Genomic DNA, 20,327 nt, shown 5'->3' with positions numbered 1-20,327 from the left:
TGATAAAGAAGTGGAGCAGAGTGTATACGTATCCATACATATTTAAAAACACATTCAAAATAATGATCTCTAATAGAAGTTACTTTCCTTTTCCTAAAGAAAAGCTGAATTTACCTGCCATTCATTTTCTACTGCAAATTAGTTTGCCAGGTCCACATTAGCATTCTCTTTTTAAATTCATTTTGCTAAATCCACACTTCCTTTTAATACTGCTAAACACTGCTCTGATTAAAAGCTTACCAAATAGTAATCCTGTTCAACCCTGACACCAGTTTCTTATACTGTTTCCCCTGTTAGACACATCTACCTTTATTTGGAAAGAGAAGGTAAAACAGAAGAGGCTCTTACCAGAGACAGGGAAAACAATTCGTTCGGCTACATCCAACAGTGCTCTGTGCAGCCTGGCAGCATGAGTGATCCTTGGGCCTCACACAAAAGAGAGATAATTGGCTCTCAATGAAGAGATGTAAACATCCATCATAATGGCACTGGGGCTGAAACTGAACGCTACCTCAGCTCCTCTATGTACTCCGACTGGAAGATGATGTCACAAACATCATCTGGGTGTACTCTCATTGGCTTCTGTTACCTGGAATCATATCTTAACCCTAAACTGTCAGCTGCAAATTGAAATGCTCATCTCTGACTATAATTTTTGCTGAAAAGTGGAGTGAAAGTGATGCTGGGCTACCGGAGGATAGAAAACTGAAAATACTTTCCCCCAAATATGTTAAGACAAACTTACATAATTAATTAATTAGGATCTATGGGAATTTTATTCTCCAGATATGTTTAATACATAGCAGTATTTATAAAAGGTATTCCCCAGAATGGATATTAAAGGAAAAGATTAATATAATCACAACATCTGGAATTTAAAATTTTCTAATCACTTTGCATTGATTTTTCACAACTACCCCACGAGATTAAGAAAGTAGAGTTGAGAAAAATTACAGTGTAGACAACTGTACAGTGGAGCTTTTAATCAATTTGGTTACAGCAGCCACATGTATTGTAAAATCTAATAAAAATTAAAAAATGAAAATGCATTTTACTCTCTGAATGTTAAATAGTATCCCCAAAGTTTTGTGTAATAAAGCTTAAAGTATGATATATTAAAAGCATAACATCACTAAAATAATAATGTAAAATTTGGGTTTTTACAAAGAGTAATTTATCAGTCACTGGAACTGTAGACAAGCCCATTTCAGTAAGTGAAGGCTACTTTATAGTAGCCTTTATAGTGCTGTTCTCTTTGAGCACAAATGGGGAATAATTATCTATCCCCTACGCTCTATCCTGACAAAAGCCCCAGACTTCTCCCCAGGCTTAAATCCAGTGGGAGAGGAGGATAATGGGCTAAAGCTGGTTGCAGCAGCTTGCTGCCAGAGGGACAAAACTACAATCACCTTGAAATATATCCAAGCTTTCCCCACCAAAAGGAGCTGTCAGCCACATAATTGTGAGATGCAAGAATTACCAGAGCTATTCAATGACCAGCTCCTTCTAAATCCAGCCCAGTCATATCCCAGGGCAAGCCCTTTGAAAGCTGTGCAGCTCAGCATGCAAATAGTACACCCACCTGGAGAGAGAGTGAGAGAAATTCTCTGCATCCACCCCCATCTTTAGGGAAAGGAAGGTCACCAACAGTGCCCTTGTGTGCCATTATGCTGGTTCATGTCCTTCTGAATAATGGATTCAGGGCAAAGTTGTTATAATCCCTCCACATTTCCAATGACAGAAAATTATTTTTATTGTATGGTACAATGAGAGTTCTAAAAGATGAAAATATATGAAAAGACATTTTCATAGGCCACACATTCAAAATTCCCCTCCAAGTCCTGACTTTCATGACCATTGGCTTGATTATTTGATTACTCTTAGTAGCAAGTTAGTATGTGATACAGGGGTAAGAGTTTTAGATTTGGGTTCAAAAGCCCCAGCCTCCAATCCTTGCTCTATCACCTACTATCTGTAAGAACTTCAGAACATTAATAACTTTCATGTATAGTATGAGAAGGACAATGCTAATTACACCAAAAAACGTTTATATAGGGATTAAATGAGGTAATATATAAAATATATTATGTAAAATAAAAACTATTACATAAATATAAGATGCAATTAATATTATTGTTGTTATGCAAAAGATCAAATGTGTTCATTTTAAAGGTATTTGGGTAATTTAAAATGAAGAGTCAAGTCAGTGCCTTCAAAATAATTAAGGAAGAAATATGATTATCCTAAACTCTTAAAATTTCAACTAGAAAATAATGTTGCAAATTAACTTGATTTATAACACTGATTCACTCAGTGGTCTCTTTTTGAACTTGTTGCTCCTCCTGGTATTATTCAGAATTTAATCATATTAGTCAAGTTGAAGCATCTAGATTCAAGAAGACGATTTGTCAAACTGTACTTTGGGCCGACGTGAAAGACACTGTTCATTTATTTCTGCCCCAAAACGTGGGAATGTAGATAGAAATGTGTATAAAAAAAAGATTCATTGCCATGCAAAGTGACATAAAATTGAATTACAGATCAGAAAGATGAATTTGGACAATGGGAATGTCAACTGTATTTCTGGTAGACAAATGATAACACTAAGACATTGTAACTGCTAAGAAGATATGTCATGGAGAAAATAATTAGTAATGAAATAAAATATGCTCCTCCATTTTATATTTATATAAAATTTTAATGGTATAAATATTTAATGACAGAGATGAATAACTAGCAAAATTAGATTATATCGTGTTGCATGTAGAAAGCATGCTGATATATACACCATCCAGTTAATTTTTAAGATAAATGTATATTCTGGTGATTTGAGTAAACTCAGGTTATAACGGTTCTTATTTTGTTTTGCACTTGTTTGAGCGCTGCCATGCCACATAGACATAGGACACAGTGAAGACTGAGAAATAGAAATACTCCTAGTGCTTTGAAAACACTTTGTATCAAATACCCACATCCTTCACACTATTCATTGATAAGTTAATGCCTTGGAAAAGGGCCTTAGTTTTGTGTTAATAAAATAAGATTTTTAAGAATATAGATTTCTGTACTTACATATTACACAAGATCAAGACTAATTAATGCATCAGTAAAATTTTAAGGGAGTTCACTTATTAAATGTGAAAGCATAAATGTTTGAATTGTGCACAAAATAGAAAAATGAATGGGATATAACTTATTCCCTTGGAGAATGAATAGGAGATAAAGAAAATGTAGCAGAAATATTTTAAAATAATGTTGGCTTACAATAATGAATGAATCTTTACTCCATACATTAAGTCAATTTTAAATTTTAGTGCAATTCATTAGGACAGAATTTATACTTTAATTTCAAATAATTATATCTACTCTCAGGGAAGTTTCAGATAAATATAGAATATGATATATCATATATAGAAATCAGTGAGATTAGTATAGTATCTTACACATAAGAACAGAAAAAGTATATTTCCTTATGGTGGGCAGTAATCATCTGAAATTAATGATGAGTGGAAGTTATGAAGTTTTTAGTAATTCTCTGATAGTGCTTCTTTAGGAAGAGCAGAGGTATTAAAGGTCAGGGCCTTTCAGTGATTTATTTTCAGTATGTCCTTTTAGAAAGTCTAATGATACTTGAACATCAGTCTGCACATACATCTGGGTTAAAGCCAAAGATAAGATAGTGAATATGTAATGTGAACATTGATGATAAGACATAAAAATTCTTACTACTATCATAAAATAGTATTAGTAGAAAATACAACCTGATTACATAATGTAAAAAAAAAAAAATCCTAAACATAAATATGTTAAAACATTAAGGGCCTGCAAAAAAAAAAAAAAAAAAACAAAAACCACAGAATAGTGTCATTTTTTGAATATACTGTTTATTACATACATGTAGAAAAGTAAAATACACTTTTTTCCAGAATCAAAAAAGATCTCCAATTTCATAAAAAGGGAAAATAACAAACACCACATTTTATATTGAATTTACCAACATTGTTTCATTATTTATTACATTCCTCCCACTAAAATGGCCTGCTAACACTCGTGAGTTCCAGAGAAAAGACAATTATTTTAACATTAACAACCATGTAAAACCTTAATATAAAGGGGGAAAAAACCCCACAGGAATTAATCTAGGCATTATTTTGAGTAAATTTATATTAGTGAATGCTTTCTGATATGAAGAACATGGAAGCTATAAAAATATTTTTGATAAATCAAGTAGAAGATGTTTTATACTTCAGCCCAAGTATATCTCAATTTTATTACTATACTTAACATACTAGTATATATTTCCCAGGAGTTGAAATCACTGCAGTATTTAATTGCCTGACAGTTATTTCTGTTACATCAATTTTGTGGTTAAACTAATTATTTATATTATCAAAACAAATCAGCACTAGAGGCTAATTAAACTGGAGAAACCATCCTCCAATGTTTCCCAACCTACATATTAATAAGGTTTAAGTTAATGCTAACTTTAGAAGAAATGAACATGTCCTTCAGGTGATAATTTTATAGGCAGGCCTCAGAAATTTAAACAGGTTTTAAATTCTTGTGAATATTATTACTTACTCTGAGCAGTTAGGAATATCAGAGTATAGCATTTTACTATATCTTACAGCATTAATAAAAGGCCCATTGCTGAGTTATCCACAAGATGGCAGCTGAGTTTATGTGGCCACTAACACTCTTAATACACTAGTTCATCTTGTTTTTGTTATTATTATTATTATTTAGAGAAAAATAATATATAAAGTATATAAAAAACTTACATGTGTGAATGCTTATATTAGGTAACTTTTCAGTTTAAGAGGAATAAGTGGTTAAAATTTGTTAAAACCAATTGAAAAGCAGGAATTATTTAAATCATCTTAAAATGTGTCACTTCAAAACACAGCTTTTTGCTAACACAATGTCCAAATGCTTCATCTCAAACATATCTCAGAGGTTAATCTATTTATAAAAAATCATTTTATTTTGTTTCATAGACTTCTATATTGCTTTTAAAAAATGCAAACAATGTTCACAATAACTTTTTGAATCAATGATAACTGTGGTACGGTAAGAGATATATGAGAATTAAATTTTTCCACTTACTAAATTCTAGGCGTAATCAACTTTGATAAGAATATCTATTTATTGACCTTGATTATATTCCCTTTTTATACTTAGTCATCTTCACTGTTATTTTTTTCTTTATGTCTACCTTAAATCTATTGTGTGGCAGCTTTAGTGCGTTATCTTTATTTCTGTTTCCTGAGTAGATAAATTTTTGAAAATACTTAGAATTATTAGGCTATATCACCTTCTCTTCTGAGAATAAATATCCCCAAGATGTTTAACTATGGTTATGTTTCAGTAAATTTTACTCTAGAGAAGAAGAAAATGACTAAATAAAAGTAAAGAAAGGTCTCCCCTCTTGCATGTTAAAGAAATATGAATTCTTAGAAATGAATATAAGAAGCCCATGCTGTTTCAGTGATTCAGAACACTTTTAAAATGCAAATTGAAATCATTAACTTACTATGGAAGATATCTAAAGTGAATATATACTCTAATTTATTTTTCCAGATTTCCTTTGAACATCATGATTAATCTCTGTAAGAGACCTAAAAATCAGTGGGCAAAAGGATTTGTTTTTCACCATGTTCTCTGAATAACTGTATTTTCTCTGTTTTCATACTGCTCCTCAAATAAGGGTACTTCACTTGCTTTCGTATAAATATTTTGCTTTGTTCCTGATATAAAATTTTACAACTTCACTCGTGACTTTTTTCCTTTCATCTCAATTTCCTTGCCTTTGTCTCATGTTACCCAAATTGATCAAATCAAGGCCGTCTACCACTATCTTGACAAATATGGAACAACATTAATCTCATAGGAAATTAGTATTGAATTTAGATCTTGATGAGGAGCATTTGAATACAACCACCTTATATTTGACAAGAGAAGGCAGCTATTTATGTAGAACCCATTGTGCTCAAAACATTGCTCCACACGCATGGATGTTTATATATGAAAGATAATGGGAAACAGATTACTAATCATTGTACAGTATTTTACCATGCCATAACTTTGTGGTAGAGACTCTTCAAGTCATTCAGAGGAATCCACATTACTATAAGGGGGATTAGGATTATTGTAATAGTAGAAGATAGAAAAATATCATCATCAATAATTTGAGTGTTTAGTTTGTACTAGACACTATGGTAAACATTTTTCACTGATCATCTAATTTGTTCTTTTTGTTTTGTTTTGTTTTCTGCAACAGGTCTCCAAGAGAGGTTAATGTAAAGACTTTCAAAAGGGCTCTTAAATATACACTATAAACCAGTACCATGGTTTTTTAAATTTATTTTTTTCACATAATTATTGGAGTGTAATTGCTTTACAATGGTGTGTTAGTTTCTGCTGTATAACAAAGTGAATCAGCTATACGTATACATATATCCCCATATCTCCTCCCTCTTGCATCTCCCTCCCACCCTCCCTATTCCAACCCTCTATGTGGACACAAAGCACTGAGCTGATCTCCCTGTGCTATGGGGCTGCTTCCCACTAGCTATCTATTTTACATTTGGTAGTGTATATATGTCCATGCTACTCTCTCACTTCATCCCACCTTACCCTTCCCCCTCCCCGTGTCCTCAAGTCCATTCTCTATGTCTGCGTCTTTATTCCTTTCCCGCCCCTAGGTTCATCAGAACCTTTTTTTTTTTTTAGATTACATATATATGTGTTAGCATACGGTATTTGTTTTTCTCTTTCTGACTTACTTCATTCTGTATGACAGACTCTAGGTCCATCCACCTTACTACAAACAACTCAATTTTGTTTCTTTTTAGGGTTGAGTAATATCCCATTGTATATACGTGCCACATCTTCTTTATCCATTCATCTGTCGATGGACACTTAGGTTGCTTCCATGTCCTGGCTATGGTAAAAAGAGCTGCAATGAGCATTGTGGTACATGACTCTTTTTGAATTATGGTTTTCTCAGGGTATATGCCCAGTAGTGGGATTGCTGGGTCGTATGGTAGTTCTATTTTTAGTTTTACTTTTCAATCAAAACTGCTTAATTGAATCTCAACTGGGAAATGCCAAAATATAGGGTCCTACTATGAACTGAATATTTGTGCCTCCCCCCCACCCAAATCATATGTTGAAACCTAATGCCCAGTGTGATGGTATTAGGAGGTGGGGCCTTTGGGAGGTGATTAGGTTATGAGGTAGAGCCTTATGATTGGGATTAGCGCCCTTAAAATAAGGGAGACCCCAGAGAGCTACCTAGTCCTTTCTCCCATGTGAGGTCATCTATGAACCAGGAAGCTTGCTCTCACAAGACACTGAATCTGCTGGTGTCTTCATCTTGGCCTTCCTCGTTTCCAGAACTGTGAAACATACATTTCTGTTGTTTATAAGTTGCCTAGTTTATGGTATTTTGTTATAGCAGCCCAAACAGACTAAGACAGGCCCCAACCAAACTACTTGCATGAGAATCTCTAAGTATGGGGGATGGGAATCACGGGTGTATGTTCCTCCCTAAATGATTGTCTCTGTCGCCAGGCTTAAAAATTGTTGGCAAAATCTTTGCGTACGTGAGTCAAAGGTTTTAATATATAATATCAGATTTTATTGAAATAAGTAAAAAGTGTTCTAAAAATTTTAAGTGAAATCTGTGAAGGAAACAGGGCATAGTTTATATGTCAAATAATACTTTGGAGAATGAATAAGGAAAAATCCAGATTACTCTGCATCACTAAGGTAAAGTGATGAACATCACCTGTTTGGTAAGTTTGAGGAGGTAATTGTGATGGAGCATGATCAATGGTAGCTGAGGAAGACAAAAGGATAGGAAGTAGGGGAGTGATGGGAAGAGGAGCGGATTCAGCCTTCAGAGACTGCCCAGCAACATTGGAAGCTTGTCCTAAAGTGCCCTGATCTGCCAGGACAACACCTACAGACAGTGCTCTGCTGAGACAAGATTTCTTCTGCATACAATCTGCCACAAGTGATGCCCTCTCTTGACACAAGACAATACTGAGCTTCACCCTAAATGCCCTGTATTGATACTTCCTTTTTCAAAGATCCAGGATGCATACAAGCCCACTGACTCAGAGGATGGTACCTAAATGGTTAGTGGTTGCATGGAAGAATCTCAGTTTCTGTATTTAGGAGGGAATAGACTCTGTGAAAACAAACCCTATGACAGAAAAAATTAACTAATTTTTCTATAGCCCTCTATGATTTCATTGAATTATATTCATAAACCAAGCTTTGTGTCTGAGATATGCATTATTTTAATTATTCATGCTCAATTGTATAGCAGAACTCATATCTTCAGAATTAATCATTGTTTCATCTGTAATAAACCTGGATTATAATACATTTCTAAAGATACAAGTGAGAATAGTATCCTTTGTTATAGTCTCTATAATGAAGTGCATATATTTATCTCTCTGTGTATACAATTAGGTAAATGTAATAAAAAGTTTTAAATAATTGTTTGACAGTTAGTAGGAAGCTACTTGTAGACCCTCTAAAGAATTTTAAGGATTATTTTAAGTGTTTAATTTAGTACTGTGTATACCTATATATATATACATATATATAATATACGATCAGTTTTTTTCACTTTACATTTAAATTTATTACAATATCTACACTTTAAAATCAATTCTCTTATCTTTATTTCATAATGATCTGTAAGCAGCAGTTAGTTTTCAACTATTCATATAAATCTGACTTTATTTCAGGCTTTTTTCAGAGCCATCTTGTCTTCAGCAGTATAGCACTAAAATAACTTCCTTTGAATTTGTTATTTTTTCAAGCTTTGTTAAATAACCTCCTTTGTATTTATGTACAGTTTACTGTTTTTGCTATTAGCTACTATTAGGAAATGTATTCTCCACTACACTTTACCTGAAGTGATTCAGTAACAGTGTACTCACACAACCATGGTCAACACAATAGGAAATGCTGGAGTGTTCTTTGTAGCCAATTTTTTTTAAAGGGGTTAAATTACAGCCATTGTTTCAGGACACTATAGAGAGGCAATGTGAATTAATGACCTTTGATCAAATCTCGGTTGATCATTGTCCGGGAACTCATTATTCAACTTAATCCATGAACTAACCAAAGGTAAATAAATGATCGCTATAAAGGCTATAGGAACCTTAAGCTTTGTCAAGATAAATGACGCATGGGTGTGACTTAAGTGTCTGTGATATAACTGGCATATTTATCAATCATCTCTATCAGTCCATCTTTGAAATTGTAGACCTGGAAAAAATATTAACTCTTTTCACATTAAATCGGGAAAAAATCACTAAGTGGACAGTGTGAAAATATAGGCAATAACAAGAAATTGTTTTTTTCTGCCAGAGGCTACCTGCTCCTGATACATTTGTTTTTGGCTGTGACTAGTAGAAGATCAAAACTGCCTATATGGCGAGTTTTGGCAAAAAACTAGCAAAAAATTCCCTTGGTATCCCAGGCCCCTCTACAATGATTCTTCCGAAATGGAGACAGAGTCATTTTTTCTGCCTTATGTCGTTAATGGAATGAAAGTCCCAGAAGAACACATATTTCTATATTGAAAGGACCTATGGAGGCCCCCCAAAAATGCATGAAAAGGACCCACATCAAAACACACAGTCATGAAATTTAAAATCATTGCGAGTAAACAGATCTTCCAAGTCTGAAGTAAGAAAAAACTAGTCACATAAAAAAATTCAGGAATCAGACCAACACCAGACTTCTCTACAATCAAACTGAGAAAGGAAACAATAGATGCTTGCTAAGTGATTTTCAACATAAATTTATACTCCTCAACATTACCGATTAAGTCTGAGGCAATAAGTCAGGACATCTTCAGATACACAAACTCATAAAAATGTCACCTTCCACACCCTTTCTCCGGAAGCTGCTGCAGGATGTGCTCTATCAGAGCAATGAGTAAAGCAAGAAAGAGAAAACTCTGAGCTCAGGAAATAGGTGATCTGAGACTTGAGAGAGGTCATGAGAAATTTCCAGTTGATGATGATGAAAAGTAATCTTAGGATGACAGCTAGATAGCAGGCCTAGACTAATCATGTACAAATTAGAAAAGAAAGACAGCAATCTCCAGGAAGGATATTTTAATAAAAAGTAACTACAATGAAAGAAAACTAAAAGAATATTTGATTTGTTTTAATATATTGGAAAGAGGTGTATTTTTCTGTGAGACTTTAAGACCGAATTAGAGAAAAGTAAGAGAAAACTAAGGACATCAATGGGAGAAGAGGCACTTAAAAGGCAAGGAAAACTAAAAGTTATTTAAAGGAAGGGAATTTACGCCTCCTCCTCATATTCTACTAATAAATAATACAAATCTTCAGTTTTAAATGTGATATAACTATATTGGAATGGTAGGAAACATCAAAGGCAAAATTACTGCATTCAGGTTTCTAAAAATAACTGAGGGGACTTCTGGTTTCCAGTCCAGCCTGTAAGAACCTTGGAAGTAGCCACTCCATCCTAACAAGTGAAAAACCAAACAAACCGAAAAATCAACATTTCTTCTTAGATCCATCAGAGAAATGAGGTCTTAGGGCCAACTGCTGCTTCCAAAATTGGAGAGACTGCTAGGCAGATACAGAGACTCACAAATTACCAGAGCAGAAATCCACAAATGACACAACCACAGGAATCACTGCCAGGGCAGGAAAACCTGCACTGTAACTGAGGAATTGCCAGAGGCTCAGCATGGATAAGTCTGAGAGACAAAAACTACAGTAGGACTCGTCACTGATGGTGGGAGGATGACATACTTTTGTGACTTTTACTTCCTGGAGTTCTGCCAGGTTCTCACAGTGAATATCACACAAAAAAATTTTTGCTTGTATTTCTGACAAGGGGAAGGGAAAAGGAACCATTCTGAAACAAATCAGAACATTCTGTTCTTCTTAACAAGGTCAGCCTTCTGGAGAAAATAGTTACTCTAGGGCCTAGCCTGCAGTGGTTTTGTCAGAGCCTAACTGATCTGGGGGAAGGGAAATACTCAGCTCCAGCCCCCTCTAGCCATGTCATCCCACTGACAGGGGGTGGGGGTAGGGCAGGACTGAGAAACACATGAGAAGGTCACAGTCAAGAGGCACAGGTTCACTAAAAGACAGAGACTTAATCATAAGATTACAGAATGGTCCCCTTGCCCACATACCATACAGTCACATTACTAAAGGATTATTTATAGTAGTTCTTTTTACCCAGTATATTATATCTGGCTTTCAAGAAAATTACAAGGCATACTAAAAGGTAAAAATAAATAAATAAATAAAATACCCCCCCGCACATACATTTTGAAGAGAAAGAGCAAGCATCAAAACCATACTCAGATATAGCAGGGATGTTGGAATTATCAGACCAGGAATTTAAAACAACTATGATTAATACACTAAGGGCTCTAAAAGATAAGTAGACAGCATGCAAGAATAGATGCCAATATTAGCAAAGAGCTGGTAATTCTAAGAAAGAACCAAAAAGAAATAAACACTGTAACTGAAATAAGAAATGTTTTTGATGGACTTATTATTAGACTGGATGTGGCTGAGGAAAGAATCTCTGAACTTGAAGCTATTTCAATAGAAACCTTCAAAAGGAAAAAGCAAACAGGAAAAAAGAATGGGGAAAAAAAAAGAAGGCATAGAATATCTAATGACTGTGGGGCAACTACATAAGCATATGCATAATGGGAATGCCAGAAGGAGAAGAAAGAGAGAAAGACAGAAGAAATATCTGAAGCAATAATAACTGAGAATTTCCCCCAAATTAATGTCACATACCAAATCATAGGTCCAGGAAGCTCAGAGAACACCAAGCAAGATGAATGCCCCCCTCCCACCTTCCACAAGCCAACATCTGGGCATCATTCTCAAACTACAGAAAATCAAAAATAAAGAAAAAGTCCTATAAGAAGTTGGGGGGAAACTTACCTGTAAAGGAACAAAGATAAGAATTATATCTGACTTCTCCTCAGAAACCATGTAAGCAAAAAGAGTGTAAAGTGAAATATTTAAAATGCTGAGAGGGAAACAAAACAAAACAAAACAAACAAAACAACAACTTATAATTCTATGCCCTGTGCAATTATCCCTCAAAAGTGAAGGAGAAATAAAGACATGCTCAGACAAACAAAAATTAAGGGAATTTGTTGCCAGTAGATCTTCCTTTCAAGAAATGTTAAAAGTAATTCTTTGGAGAGAAGGAAAATCATATAGGTCAGAAACTCAGATCTACATAAAGAAGGGAAAGCACTGGAGAAGGAATAAGTGAAGGTAAAATAAATACTTTTACTTGTCTTATTCTTAATTGATCTAACAGATAACAGTTCAAAATAATAATGTTTCTGATTATGTATGCTCATATATATGTGATAGATGCACAGATAGAATATGCATACTTATGTATAAGTGAAATGAATGACAGCAATAATACAAAGGATGGGAGGAAGGTTTTAGTATTATTTCATTATTATAAAGTACTTACACTATCTATGAAGTGGTATAATGTTATTTGAAAGTGGACTTGGATTAATTGTACATATATATTGTAAACTCAAGAGCAACGACTAAAAAGAATAAAACAGTAACTAATATGCTAAGAAAGGAGAGAAAATTGAACTATAAAATGCTCAGTTAACCACAAAAGACACAAAAAAAGTAGGAGACAAAAATAGAAACAAAGAAAAAGGACAACACAGGCAAAACAGCAACACATAAAGTACATCAATAATCACTTTAAATGTTAATGGTCAAAATGTACCAATTAAAAGACAGAGATTGTCAGAGTAGATTGCTGTGTGGCTAATTAGGGCCTTTTTAATTGGAATGTAAAGAAGGAATGACCATACCCTAATAGCATGACACCTACTAATTAAAAAAAAATTATGAAAGCTAACATTCAGTAATCCACGAAGTGCCAATTTCCTGATGGAAATATCTGACTCACAAATGATTTTTATAGCAGTGTGTGTTTCCACAGGAAATGATAAAGTAGACTTAGGTATGATCTACTTACTTTCCCTGGTTTCATCCAATAACAGAATCAAATTAGAGCAGAGTGTAAATCAGAGATTCTTGGGCTGAATTACTGGTTTTATACTTAATAATTATATCATCTTGGAAAGCAGCAAGTTATTTACCTTCTCTGAACAGTATTTTCTAACTTACTCTAAGATGAAGTCATAATTGTAATTTATCTCAAAAGATTTTTAAAGTTATTAAAAGGAGAAATAGGTTTTGTACATTATTTAAGCCATTACTTAGCACTTGCTAATTGCTCAAGGAAAAGATAGTTTCTTTACTCCAAATCACATTATATTTTTATATAATAAATTATCCTTGAAACAGAAAAAAAATTATAGACCTCATATGTATACACAGTTGACCCTCGAACCACTCAGGTGTTGGGGTGCAACCCTTGGCACAAATGAAAATTTGCTTATAGTTTATAATCAGCACTCCATATATGTGATTTCCTCTGTATCTTTAGATTCAACTAGCCTCAGATCTAGTCTATAGTATTCATTACTGAAAAAATTCAATGTGTAAGTGGACCCATGCAGTTCAAACCCATGTTTCTCAAGGGACAGCTATACATATTTTTTCTGTTTTAATTAAAGAGGAAAGCTTATTCATTAAACAGCATTTATAAATACTTGTAAATATTCAACAGAACCAGGAGGGTCAATGGGGCATGTGGTAATACAGTGATAGTTCTCAACGAAACTATCTATAGAAGAAACATCTGAGAACAGTTTGTGAGGGACTTATAAAAACTTGCCTAACACTTTCTTGTGCAGAGTATACACTCATTAAATATTTATTGAACTGATCTGACATTTTAAGAATTAGCAAAATATTGTAGGAGATTATATATAACAGAAAGTGTATCAATTTCCTTTCCATTCATTCAATCAACAAATATTGATAGCCTGACATTGTGTGAATTGCTATGATACAAACATGAATATGATCCATACTCTGGTCTCAAGGAACTCTCAGGCAAGCAAGTGTTTGCAACATTAAATAAGATATAGCAGACTAATTTTCTTATTGCGCAGTGAAGATAAGCATGTTTATCTAGAAGGCTGATATGTCAAATGTTTGTTTTGTACTTGTATTAATAGAAAAAACAAAAAACAAACAAAAACAAATCAGCACGCTATTGGAAGCAATTTCCTGAGAAAAGCAAATTTTAAGATATATAATAATGCTGTGACTGATTAAGAGTAATATTTAGCAACCTGTATCTATAGTACTGTATTGATTTTCAATATGCACAACCAAGACCAAGAAGCATATCAAGACACTCAAACACCTTCTGAATCATTTTCGATTGATCAGATGTAACAGAGTTCATGATTAACTGAGAGGCATACCAAAAGTGTGTTGTACTTTAGTGTTGGATCTGCACTGGAGGGAAGTAAGAATCACAGTGAGTGGGACCTGTAATGTCAGTGTATCAAACCCTTAACTTCCCACTCCTACCACCGCCATGCCTTGTTTAAAACCCTTCAGGCATTCTTGCTATTTTTAAAATAAGAGTAGGGGGACTTTTCCCAGGATGATTTACATTGTCCTGTCTGATCTGGCCCCAATCTCTCTAGCCTCACCTACTACCAGCCTTCTTGACCTCACTCTTGTTATCTTTCTTCTCCATCTCAAATGATAGATTTTAGTCCCATTTCCTGCCGTAATAACTTTTGCTACAGGACCTGCTTCTAAACTCAGACATTTTTTTCTGACTAAAATGCTCTTTTCCCATTCTTCTTTTCATATTACTCCTTGTTATCACACTAAATGCCATCTGAACCTTCTATTATAGTCATGTTACATATTTTGGCTTTAGGTCTTTACATATCCTTTGTATTCTGTCTAAATACTCTCTATCCACCCCATATTCCTTTTTTTCTAGATGTCTCTATTCATCCTTATCAGCCATCCCCTATTCAAAGAAGTCTTTCCTGACCTCCTTAATTAAATCAAATCCCTGTTATATGCTCTGATTCCAGGTACCTTTCTTTCATTGCATTTATCATTGCAATAAATATTTTTATTTCTCTGACTTTTTGAATGTGTGAATCTTCCACTGGAATATAAAGTCCTTGAAAAAAGACAGTCCATCTGCTTTTGCTTACTAGGTTAGCTATTCAAGATGATTTTGTAAACTAAACAAATGTCTAGCCATTTCAGTATACTACACAAATATACATATAAGATTAAAGTCTTCGGCATGATATAGCTATTTATATTTAATTTCCTAATTTTTGGTATAATTTCCATTTTGTAATCTTTTTGGGAAGTAATTTCCACCTTATGTCAGAATTAGAGGAAAGATAAGCCATTTTAATATATTTATAACATTTGCTAAAATGCTTTACTTATTATTGTATTTCAAATATATATATATATATATATATACACACACACACCTACACATTGAAAACAAAAAGCAAGTTTTGTATGTGTGTGTTTAGTTTGTTTGTTTTGCCTACACAAGTGGAGAAAACATTATGGACCCCCACTTAACCACAACTCCCCACAAACATACACACCACACTTGTCTTTTGTATATATTCTGTCATATATGTATATATATGTGTTTTTTCATTCTCACACCATGCTAAGTTTTTATTCACTCCATGCCATTTTATTTAATTGCTGTGAGCCTTTAGCAGATAATCATGAGCTCTTAAAAAGAGTACTTAAAAAAAATTGTAAAGAAGAGCACAAAGTTCTTATACTGTATCTGTTTGGAAAGAACATGCATAATACTTTTATATCATTAAGTGACTTAAAATATCTCTGAATAGGTCTTATCTAATCTACATATTTGTCTTTATTTTAATATTGAGATATAGGATTTATTTATATTTATTTCCAAAAATATTTAAATAAGATTTACTCTTAGTTTTTTTTCCTGAGGGTCACTTCAGTTTAGCTCTGTTCCCTAAGATCTACTGTTTTGATTACTGACATTTCTTGCCAGTAGTCAAAAAAATCCCAATTAACTACAATCATAAAATGTAACTGTTAGTACATTTTAGTCAGTGCTACTTAGGACAAAGGCAGTTTCTCACTATTAAGTCAATTATAAACTCTCCAATTCAGTTTTCCTGTTTTTTGTTTGTTTGTTTGTTTTGGCCTGGTTGCCAATTGTATTAGAGATCTCCATTAATTTTTGCTTATCCCCTCATTTCTCAGAGGAACTGTTTTGCAAATGGCTCTACCTCCTTCATGCTAAATGACCTCACCTTCTGGAAGACTCATTACCTCCAGATGAAATCTTGAATATCTGAAATAAGAGATGATGGGATCTAGATTACATTGATGGGAAAAGAACTGCCCTGAAAGTCAGTAAAGTTCTGCTGTTCATGTTTTTGAAGCTCTTTGGTTTCCATCCTTCTTGAAAGTGTTATTCAACTATTCTTATAGTTCCATAAAAATTGTATTGTTTTTATTGTGGTAAAATACACATAACATAAAATTTATTATTTTACCCATTTTTTTTGTTAAACAGTTCAGTGACATTAAGTACACTCCCATTGTTATAAAACCATCACCATTATCCCTCTCCAGAATTTGTTCATCTTCCCAAACTAAAACTCTGTATCCATTAAACAATAATTCTCCATATCCTTTTCCCTTAGCCCACATCACTGTCATAGATTAACCCTTTAAAGCTTTTTGGCTACTGAGGTTTTACACCAAATAATGATGTAAAAAGTCTACCCAATTATAAACAAGAATTCCTTGGCAGATTAACAAATGGCATATTCCAAAAGTGAGTTTTCAGGGACTGAATGAGAAGCAAAACCTGTATTTATATAAGAATGCTTAGCTATCCTCTGTCCATATTACATACCCAGACTTGCTGGAGTCATCTTATTACATTAAGGTGATAAATCACATTGGGGTCAGTTTGCCTCCAAACATGCCAGGTCAGAATATATAAGTGGGCTTGAAAATCAATCTCTGCCTAAGAGTTAACACCATTCTCTGAAAAGGAGAATGTGAGAAAAGTGAACTGTTACAGAATTATAAGAATTCCTCTTAACAGAAAAGGCTTGGGTTATCAGATAGCAAAGATTGGCTGAAGTGTAGCTTATCATGGCAAGGGGCTCACAGACATTTTGATATGGCCACTTGGAACTTGGGGAACTAAAGCTGTTTCAAGGAGTTGATTAGCTTGTTCAAGGAAAACAAAGCTAACCTGTAGTCAACAGTTCATCCATCTTGGCTTAGCTTAATATAATACCATATGTATTATTCAGAACAAGTAATAAGTGTCACTTGAAAATTAAAATGAGAGTCAATAGCTAAGCTATTTTATATATATATATGCCTAAAAACAATATGATGATATTCATGAGAGTATATAGTACAATGGTTAAGAGTAAAGGTTCAGGAGCCATTCAGATAAAGTTTCCATTTTCCAGTTTCTCAACTCAATCTCTGTGCAACCCCATGAGAGCTTCTTCATCTCCCTAAAATTGTTTCCTTGATTGAATAAAGCCCAGCTGATAAAATTGTATAAGGATTAAATGAAATAAAGAATGAAAAGCAATTAGCACAATGCTTAGCAGTGGCAGTCAGATAATGGCCCCCAAAGACAACTATGTCCTAATTGCTGGAACCTGTGAATGTTACCTTATGTGGCAAAAGGAACTTTACAAATGTGATTAAATCAAGGTTCTTGAAATGGAGAGATTATTCTGGATTATCTTGATCAGCCCAATGTAAAGACAAAGGTGCTGAGGAGAGGAATGGACAAGGGTCACGGTCAGACAAGAAGGGTCAGGATGGAAGCAGAGATTGAAGTAACATAGGGCCATTAGCCGTACAATGAGGCAACCTCTGGAAGCTAGGAAAGGCAAGGGTTCTCCCCTAGAATCTCCAGAAGATAAACAGCTATACTGACCTATTTTAAACTTCTGACATACAGAACTGTAAAATAATAAATTTATGTTGTTTTAAGCCATTAAGTTTGTGAGGAAACTTAAAAACTTGAAAGGTTGAGGAGGAGACCTTTCAACTCAGACAGCAACAGGAAACACATACACCAGCACTTAATTATTCTGTAATAAATATCAGCTGATACTATTATTGAAAAATAATTTTAAAAAAACATGGTCAGTGCTATATAAGGAGTCTATATATTTTAGGGGAAGGAATTATTTTTAACTATATTTATATTACACAAAACCCTGTATATTATAAAATATTTGAAAAATATAAAATTATATATAATGAAAATTAAAACTGTTCTTTCAATTCAGGACCCATGGCCTCCATTCCAGAAATAAAGCTTTATTAACATATTCCTGTATGTTCCTTCAAAATGTTTTAATATAAAATACTTAGGGCCATTTTTTCCAATTTATGGCTTTATTTTTTTTATTTTTTAAATTAAAAAAATGTTAATCTTTTTTATGGAAGTATAGTTAATTTACAGTGTTGTGCCACTCTCTGCTGTATATCAAAGTGACTCAGTTTTACACATACATACATTCTTTTTTTAAATATTCTTTTCCATTATATTATATCCTAGGAGACCGAGTATAGTTCCCTGTGCTATACAGTAGGACCTTGTTGTTTATCCATCTAAATGTAATAGTTTGCTTCTACCAACCCCAAATTCCCAGTCCATCCCTCTCCCTCCCCACCTCCCCCTTGGCAACCACAGTCTGATCTCTATGTCTGTGAGTCTGTTTCTGTTTTGTATATAGATAGGTTCATTTGTGCCATATTTTATATTCCACATATGTGATATCATATGGCTTTTAGATTTTGTTATATAAATTTGTCTATTTCTCTCTTGCTATTTTGTCTACTATTGCTACTTATGCTTTGAGCCTGTTACTAGTTTACACATTTGGGATTTCTAAACCTTTATGATACATTGACCCTTTATCATTGTGAAATGACTTTTAACAAATCTTTGTCAATACTCTTTATTATAGAGTTACAATAAAGTAATTGTGGAGTTAACCTTGTCTGAAATTATTAAAACCACTCAAGCTTTGTTATAGGTTGTGTTTACAAAATACATCTTTTTCCATATTATTACTTTTAATTTTTCTATGCCTTTATGTTTAATGTGTGTCTCTTATAAACAGCATATGGTTGGGTCATTCTTTGTTTAACCACTATGGCAATCTTTGTCTTTTAATTAGATATTTTGTTCTTTTACATTTAACATAATCACTGACATAGCTTTATGTCCACTAACTTACTATTTATCTTTTGTTTGTTTCTTTTTTTTTTCTCCTCCTTTCCTGTATTCATTTGGGTTGAGTACATTTTATTATTCCATTTTATCTTGTCCTTTGTTTTGTTCATTCTGCCCTTCCATGCTTTTTGTGAGTTCTATATGAATTACAATATGCATCCTCTATTTAAAATAGTAGTCTATCTTGAAGTCTATTTTATGCACAATTTAAGAAACTTATATTGGTATACTTCAATTTTCCTTCTAGTCCTTTATGCAATTGTTATACATTTCATTCCTTCCTCCTGCCAATCCCTCTATCTATCTACCTTTCTATCTATCTACCTATCATCTATCAATTATGGCTCACAGATTATCATTATTTTACACAATCGATTATCTTTTGGGGAAATTCAAAAATTGATTTTAAAAAGACTTTCATACTTGCCACATGTTTACCATATTCAGCCACCCTCCTTTTTAATATAGATTCTAATTTCCATCTGGTATCATTATCAATTAGCCTAATTAACCTGCTCCAACATTCATATAGTGCACATCTGCTACTGGTAAATTCTCTGAGCTTTTGTTCATGAGAAAGTATCTTTAGGGGCTTCCCTGGTGGTGCAGTGGTTGAGAGTCTGCCTGCCGGTGCAGGGGACGCGGGTTCGAGCCCTGGTCTGGGAGGATCCCGCATGCCGTGGAGCAACTGGGCCCATGAGCCACAACTGCTGAGCCTGAGCGTCTGGAGCCTCTGCTCCGCAACGAGAGAGGTCGCGATGGTGAGAGGCCCGCGCACCGCAATGAAGAGTGGCCCCCGCTCGCCGCGGCTGGAGAGGGCCCTCGCACAGAGGCGAAGACCCAACACAGACAAAAATAAAAATAATAAATAAATAATAAATTAAAAAATTAAAAAAAAAAAAAAGAAAGTATCTTTATGTTGCCTTTGTTTTTGGATGAAATTTGAAAGACACATTTCTGGACTTTCAATTATGTTTTAATTTTTTTTCATTCTTTAGCCTTGATGATGTTATTTAATTGTTTGTTTTTTTTATGAAAGGTATGAG

At 33.9% G+C, this 20,327-nt stretch overlaps 2 protein-coding genes across 10 annotated transcripts in view; both read right to left on the bottom strand.

Annotated features, from left to right (window-relative positions):
• Positions 1 to 20,327, bottom strand: part of MGAT4C (MGAT4 family member C) — an 828,975-nt gene that overhangs the window by 206,831 nt on the left and 601,817 nt on the right. For 3 of the 9 annotated variants that reach the window (XM_082419027.1, XM_082419024.1, XM_082419020.1), the window contains exon 1: positions 349 to 19,863. The exons of the other annotated variants lie outside the window; for them this stretch is intronic. The gene's annotated coding sequence lies outside the window, so the exon portion shown is untranslated. Of the gene's footprint in view, positions 1 to 348; positions 19,864 to 20,327 lie in introns of those variants that run through there. 9 annotated transcript variants of the gene reach the window in all.
• The window catches only part of RASSF9 (Ras association domain family member 9), a 417,955-nt gene that overhangs the window by 356,268 nt on the left and 41,360 nt on the right, over positions 1 to 20,327 (bottom strand). The window lies entirely within an intron of this gene.

This window comes from Balaenoptera physalus (assembly GCF_965194825.1).
Source record: "Balaenoptera physalus genome assembly, chromosome: 13".
Lineage (NCBI taxonomy): Eukaryota > Metazoa > Chordata > Mammalia > Artiodactyla > Balaenopteridae > Balaenoptera > Balaenoptera physalus.
Note: the sequence above shows the minus strand (reverse complement) of the source record. Positions and strands in the feature narration are given on the sequence as shown.